The 6,013-nt window shown below is 40.1% G+C and overlaps 1 pseudogene; it reads left to right on the plus strand.

Annotated features, from left to right (window-relative positions):
• Positions 1-977: 977 nt before the first annotated feature.
• LOC134295812 (5S ribosomal RNA) lies at positions 978-1,082 on the plus strand (annotated as a pseudogene).
• Positions 1,083-6,013: the final 4,931 nt, after the last annotated feature.

The raw sequence follows: 6,013 nt of genomic DNA on the forward strand, positions 1-6,013 counted from the left end.
CCCAGTCCCTCCAGTATTTTCTGTTGGTCATGGGGATTCTGTGTGGGAAGTTTGGCCCAATTCTATCGTTGATGGGGTTCCAAGGGCTCTTTGATTGTAAGTGAATTATAAAACCCAGCAACTACAACTCCCAAATGTTAGAGTCTATTTTCCCCAACCTCCACCAGTGTTCAAATTTTGGCATATTGAGTGCGCGGATCCATCATTGTTTGGAGTCCAAAGTGCTCTCTGGATGTAGGTGAACTATAACTCCAAAACTCAAGGACAATGCCCACCAAACTCTTCCAGTATTTTCTGTTGGTCATGGGAGTTCTGTGTGCCAAGTCTGGTTCAATTCCATCGTTGGTGGAGTTCAGAATGCTCTTTGATTGTAGGTAAACTATACATCCCAGCAACCTCAACTCCCAAATGTCAAAATCAATCCCCCCCAACCCCATCAGTATTCAAATTTGGGTGTATTGAGTATTTGTGCCAAATTTGGTCCAGTGAATGAAAATACATCCTGCATATCAGATATTTACATTATGACTCATAACAGTAGTAAAATTACAGTTATGAAGTAGCAACAAAAATGTTATGGTTGGGGTCACCACAATGTGAGGAACTGTATTAAGGGGTTGCGGCATTAGGAAGGTCGAGAACCACTGCTTTAAGAGGACATTTGGTGAAAAATATTTGAATATAATGGGGAGTTATGGAAGTTAAATCCTCTCTTGTAGAATCCTAAGCACTGTTTATGAATTTAAATGAGAATGTAAAGAAGATGTTAAAGTAGGATGTGGATGTTTACATTTTTGGGGGATCAGATCCTTTGTCCTACAACAGCTATAGCACATCATAAAGAGAGAAATGGGAGAAATGATAGCCTTTAGCAGCCCATCACAAGATATGCAGTGACACTGTAATCTCTCCTGGCATCACATAATCCTCAAGGAATGTTTGAAGTTACAGCAATAAAATGCTTCTAAATATACCGTGCATATGGCCATACCACCCTGAACATGCCTTCAGAAGCTAAGCAGGGTTGGGCCTGGTTAGTACTTGGATGGGAGACTGCCTGAGAATACCGGGAGCTATAGGCTTTTGGGCTTCATTAAGCAAGAGTCCAAGCTAAATTCCTTTAGAGCCACCAGTGGTGCAGCGGGTTAAACCTCTGAGCTGTTAAACTTGCTGACTGAAAGGTCGGCAGTTCAAATATGGGGAACAGGGTGCGCTCTCACTGTTAGCCCCAGCTTCTGTCAACCTAGCAGTTCAAAAACATGCAAATGTGAGTAGATCAATAGGTACTGCTCCAGCGGGAATGTGACGGCGCTCCATGCAGTCATGCCGGCTACATGACCTTGGAGGTGTCTATGGACAATGCTGGCTCTTCTGCTTATTAATGGAGATGAGCACCAACCCCCGGAGTCGGACACAAGTAGACGTAATGTCAGGGGAAAACCTTTACTTTTACTTAAATATACTGTCATAGTAACCTAGGAAATTATGAGTGTCATAAGATGCTGAGAAGACTAAGAGAAACAATAGGGTTGAACTACATTTGACCATCACTCAGTGAAGTGATGGTGAAGACCATGTAAACCAATTGTTTCCAACCTTTGGTCCCCCTGGTGTTTTAGACTTTAGTTTCCAGAATTCCTGATAGTTGGCCAAGCTGGCTGCAGTTTCTGGGAACTGAAGAGCCAAACACTTGGAGGTGAGCAGTCCTTTGAACCTCCGTATTTTTATCATGGCAGACACAGAATATGCTGAGTGAAGTTATTTTGATATCATAAATCAACTTGCTTTATTATGATAGCAGATGCATTAGCAATAAGTATGGGTTACAGTATTATTATACTTTACCAGCAATGTTGCTATGGATGTTATGTAGCCTGCCCTCCTCTCTGGACAATAGCAATGTTATGAGCACTCACATCATCCATCTTACTTTGCTGCAGGAAGACATTTCAAAAATGACAGTGAGTGCTTTGGGAGCTGTATTGTAAAATATTAGTATTTTGCTGATGGTTATATGCAGTAGTACTCTCCTTCTGAGTTTCCCTGGGTTATTTATGATATTCTTGTCTGATCCAAGAACAGGTGTTGTCTTTTTCAATTGCAGTTTCTCCAGCAATAGGAAAATTAGTAAAAATACTAATTGATACGTTTAGTTAACTTTATAAGCTTATTCAACTGAAACTTTGTTAGAAAAAACAACAATTGAATGTGTGCAAAACTGACATTTACATTTAGATGAAATACCTGCATTAAAACCATTACTAGAATGAAGATGGAAAACTGTTATTTTGCTGCCACCCACACTCTGCTTGTTTTAGCCTTGAGGGAGAAGGAAACAATTGGATTAATTTTTTGAAAGCTCAATTTATCACCCATCCCTCCTTTTCTTGATTTGTCTTTCTCCTTCCTTTATAATCACATCTGTTTATCCATGTCCTTTAACTGACTTATTCCCACATGAATTTGAGCAAAAGTTCAAGGTTAAGAGCTTCACAGTTCATTTTCGTAGGAAGATCTATAGATATTCTGTGTATTATGCAAGATACCCATCTGGATGAAGAGAAGACCAAAGTTGCTGCTATAAATCTTTGATTCAAAAACATTTATCTTAGAATTAATGAAAAAATTGTAGTAAATAATATAAGCCTTTTGGATTTTGTATCATTGCAAGTCCTAATTTGTGATGGACTAGAAAGGGCACAAAAAGTTGAATGAAATGCTAAAAAAAAAGACGGGTAAGAAACCAGCTGGGAATTTTTTCCCCTCTCATTAACACTACTTGTTGGTGTTGTTGTTGTTGTTGTTGTTGTGTGCTTTTAAGCTGTTTTTTAAAAAGATCCACATAAAAAGTTCTAGCTAGACAGCCAGATTATGGTTAGAGGGGGGGGGAGCATAGTTCCACTTGATTTTGGCCAGTTACTCTCTTTCTCTGATTTCACCTTACATCAGAGGATTGTTGTGAGGATAATAGTGAGGGGCAGGATGTCCCTGTTTCCTGCCTTAAATAAATGCAAAATAGTATGTGGTTAGCAGGGAATCCTTCGCATCATTTCTGAAAATGCTTTATATAGAGGATGGAACCGTCTAGATCAGTGATTCCCAACCTGTGGTCTATGGTCCCCAAATCTAAAATATGTTTCTACACTGTTGCAACGAGAGCAACTGGTCTCATGAAACCCTCTTATAGTGCCAAGGCAGCGGGGATGTCGGGAGGGGAAACACTTACCAACGAAAAGCACGATAACAAGCCTCTTGACTACTGATTCTCCTCTCCTCCCTCCCCCTGAGTGGAGCCGTTCCATGTGGTGCCTGGAAGCAGGGGCGCCTTGGTGTCTTCATTTTAGGCCTGTTCCTGGGGTTATTTGGGGTGCTGATTCAGGAAATTGTATTGGATAGACCACATCGGTTCTACTTTATGAAATATGATTTTCTGTGGGCGAGCAGATGGCGATTACAGGATGGCATATGTTCTGTATCAGAAACTAGAGCTGATGTGGTCTATCCAATGCAATTTTCTGAATCAGCACCCCAACTAACCAAACTGAATCTAAACTTGACCAAAAACTGATTCGTATCCCTTTTGGTACTAATGTTGGAGAGTGGTCCCTGGTCAAAGTGGTCCCTGGTCAAAAAAAGAACCACTGATCTAGATTTTGTTAAACCACTGTAGTCAACATATTCAATGGTGAGGAATGTTATGTTTTGCAGTCCAGCAATACTTGGAAAACCACATGATTCCCATTCCTGTCATATTCTATATCACTCATAGACTGAAATTACAGACATGAAAGCATTTCATGGTTACTTCTGTTTCCCAATTAACTGAATATTAGATTCTATATATCATCAGTACTGCTACATATTTAATCCCCAAAATTTGTATTGCTTGTATACACAGTATTGAATTTATGAAATGGAGAAAACGATATTCAATAAACTGAACTGCAAGAATAAACGATGCAGAATTTGTTTCTACCACCAAGCGGCACTGCTGCATAGCATCTTCATTGTTTCATTGTAAGCAGCATAAATTCAGTATGTGTAATGAGGAATAGCACATTATACACACACATACACACACACACTCTGGAGAAAAAATCAAATAAGTAAGATTAACAGATTTCTACAGATGCATTCCACAACAGATCTGTGGATTTGTCTTGGCCAAATTCTCAATGTCAGACCAGAGAGCTGGAAGATCAGAGTACTGAGCAAGGCCCTGTCTACACTGCTATATAAAATCCAGTGTAAACTCATATAATCCAATCCAAAGCAGATAATGTGGATTATCTGATTTGATAATCTGGATTTATGACAGTGTAGAAGGGGCCTTGCTCTGTATTCTGATCTTCCAGCTTTCTGGTCTATCGTTGAGAATTTTTTCTTTGGTTCACAATTGGGGCACATGTAGTTTGACATAGTTTTTCTTAGTTCACGTGTCTGTATTTTATAAAAAATCATTTCTCAATGAGTATCAGAGCACTTGCAAATTGATAAAACCCAGTTCAAATCCAGATGTTCTTGTATTTGATTTAATCAATGCACTGGTGCTCTGTATGCTGATATACACTGGAAACTGTAAGTAGGAAAGAAGGAATATGAACTTAATAGTGAAATGCTGGTACCTAGTAGCCAGAGCAAAGATTACAAAACAAAACAACCAGGAATTGTGAATAATTTGGTCTCTATCATTGCCATTCCAATAGCAGGAATCACTAACCAAAGGAGAAATTTATTTGTTTATTTATCTAGCTGTCATTTTTCACATTGTTGCAGGAAAAATCAATTGTAAAGATTACAGCTACAGTCCCGTTGTTTAGTCCCAACTGGAATCAATGGGTCTGCTCCAGATGGTGTGAACAATGGGATGCAGAAGCAGTTTGTGTGCTCCTGGGATGGCTTGAAAAAAGGAAAAGGTTCAGCAAAACATGAAGAACAGGGGCAATTGCTTATGATCTCTTCCCAAATTGAACGGAAGTGTCTGATATTTGGAACCAGGTATTCTAAAACAGCATACTTCTTCTTGTTTTCAGGCCAGAGTACTTAAGCATATTGATTCTGTGGCCAAAATCTTGCATCACAAGACCAAGCTGTGATGATATCCTATTCCTCCTTCCCCTCATTCCACTTTTCTCATAGTCAGGTTCACCCCCCTCTGAATCTGGCTATTTCTGGGGACTTCATCACATGCATTAAATTCTACTGTTCTGCCCACTTAAGAAATGGCAACCTAGAGTGTCCATCACATGATGTAAACTTCAAATCTAGGGTAGAAATATCTTGACGTTTCTAAAGTGTTGTTTTTTAGATGATTTCTGAGCCGGTTGGCAATTGGCTTATTTGTAATTCTCCGCACAAAGATGGGCAAAATGGCCAATTTTGGCATGTGATGGCAATCCCCCTGTCGTCCACTTCTAAATAAAACCACTTCCAATGCCAAGGCTCAGGGAAAGGTGTGGGTTTAAAAGGGAGCTGTCTCTGCTTACAGGGAGTGTCTCACTCTTTGCGCTTCTCTTCCTCTCTCAGCTTTGCTTCTGCCTTCCCCTTTTTTGTCCATTGTCAACAATGGAGGTTCGAAAATATTTCCTCCGCTTCGCCCTCCCCCCATTTTTGCATGGTTTGTTTATTGGTTTCTTAAAGAAGGGTAGGAAACTGGTTGGAATGACATACAGCCCTGAAAAAGGCAAGGAGATTTCCTTCCCAGGTAATCAAGCACGTGTGGGTCTCACTCCTGGCTAAAAAAGTAGAGGGTTTGTGGGTTTTAAACAGCTAGTAGATCACTCTTTAAGGGGCTCATGGCTTCTCCACAAGAAACTCAACTGGGTCAACTAAAGGGAGGAGGGGTTGCAACCTCCTTCCTTTCCTTGTCAATTTAATACAAGGCTATGCCTGGATCCACACTACAGATTGAACTGAATTATAACTGTAAATCTCTGCTGACCATATTATATAACAGCCTGCACCCTCCCCAAGAAGAAGAAGTAGTAGCAGAGCCAGGGCGAGGAGTAAATGG

Source organism: Anolis carolinensis, chromosome 1 (genome assembly GCF_035594765.1).
Source record: "Anolis carolinensis isolate JA03-04 chromosome 1, rAnoCar3.1.pri, whole genome shotgun sequence".
NCBI lineage: Eukaryota > Metazoa > Chordata > Lepidosauria > Squamata > Dactyloidae > Anolis > Anolis carolinensis.